Source organism: Chrysochloris asiatica, unplaced genomic scaffold (assembly GCF_000296735.1).
Source record: "Chrysochloris asiatica unplaced genomic scaffold, ChrAsi1.0 scaffold00208, whole genome shotgun sequence".
NCBI lineage: Eukaryota > Metazoa > Chordata > Mammalia > Afrosoricida > Chrysochloridae > Chrysochloris > Chrysochloris asiatica.
The window spans coordinates 4,300,706-4,302,235 of record NW_006408726.1 but is presented as its reverse complement, the minus strand read 5'-3'; positions in this window follow the sequence as shown (position 1 = coordinate 4,302,235).

The following is a 1,530-nucleotide window of genomic DNA, read 5'->3' as shown; positions in this document are numbered from 1 at the left end:
TGTAGGTATGTCTTTAATATCCTAACTCTTTCAGTCACTCTGCCCTCCTCTCCTGGTTATTATGTGATGTTGAGTCAATTACGACCCGTAACGGCCCTGTATAGGTTTCTGAGGAGTGGCTGGTTTGCTTGAACCACCGACCTTGCAGTTGAAAAGGATCTTTAGTGTGCAGCCTCAACCCTCTGAGCCATGTCAAGACTCCTGCTAGACCAGCACAAAAAGGCAGACCGAGATAGATGCACACCCGCATCTCAGCCTGGGCTGAGTGCGCAGTTTCCTGAGGATTGGCAGATGGGCATGAACCACCAACCATGCAGTTCAATAAGCTTGGCAGCAGGGTGGGTCCCATGGGGGTTCTGGGAGGATGGGTGGGGCTCTAGCTTGTTGTGGCTTGTGGGCGATGTCAGTGGAGTGCAGGCGCACTGTCTGAGGCAGAGGGAACAATTCCTTGGGGGAGCCTGGTGGACCTGGTGGGTGGGGTTGTGTCACGCGCAATCAATCAGGCGGTGCTGGGCTAGTGGTGGGTCTCGTGGGCAGGGCGGAGCTCTCGCAAGGTCCTGCAAGCAGTGAGGGGGGCCATGTGTGGGGGGGTTTGGGTGGCCCGTGCGGGGCTCTAGCTTGTTATGGCGTGCGGGTGGGGTCAGCAGGGTGTGTGCACGCTCCAAAGGTTACGACACGCTCCGGTGGGTGCTTGTTGTCCTGTCTGGTTGGGGTCCAGGAAGGCGGGGGTGCGGGGATCCATGGGGTAATGGGGCGGGTGAGTTGGCTCAATTGGGTGGGGTAGAGGCCACTCGGCTGGGCGGACACAGTCTTTGCCGGATGAAGTCTGACAGTCGCTGTTTTTTTTTTTTTTTTTTTTTTCTCCTCTCTTTGTTGACTGACTACTCTTTGCCCACTGCAAGTGCCAAAATTACACGGTGGGGCAGATGACCCTCACTTTCCCTTCCCCTTCTCTCCAGTGGCTCCCCCTGTTCAATACTCTCCGTTACTGGAAGTGCTGCATTTGGCACGAGTTGTTTCCAGCCCCGCCCCCCCAAGCTCAAAGGAGTTGGGGCTGTGCTGACCGCAGTGGGGGGCACAAGTTTTAAAAGCCAGTAGTTCCTCAGTACAGTGATTTTTAAAAAAAAACGAGTTTAAGATTTTGAAGTACTGAGACTTCTGGTGGCTGTAAGGGCGTGGGTTCACCACAGGAAGGTTTCTTTCATGAGTTCCCCTCCCCCGAACCCGGAGCCTCTCTCACCCGTGCCGTCTGGCAGCCATGGCAAACCGGAAGTCTCTCCATCTTTTCTTGATGCATTCTGTATCATTCAATCATTTGTCCAGAGAATCTTTCAATAACGAAAGTTGAGGCTTGAATTTTTTCTTCAGTTCTCCCAGTTTGAGAAATGTTGAGTGTGTTGTTCGTTTTTGGTTTTCTGATTCCAGATCTTTGCACTTTTTTTTTTTTGTAATATTTGGCTTTATCTTCTTGAGTGATCTTTGAAATTTTCTGTTGGACCTCCTCATTTCTTCCATTTGCTTTAACATCTC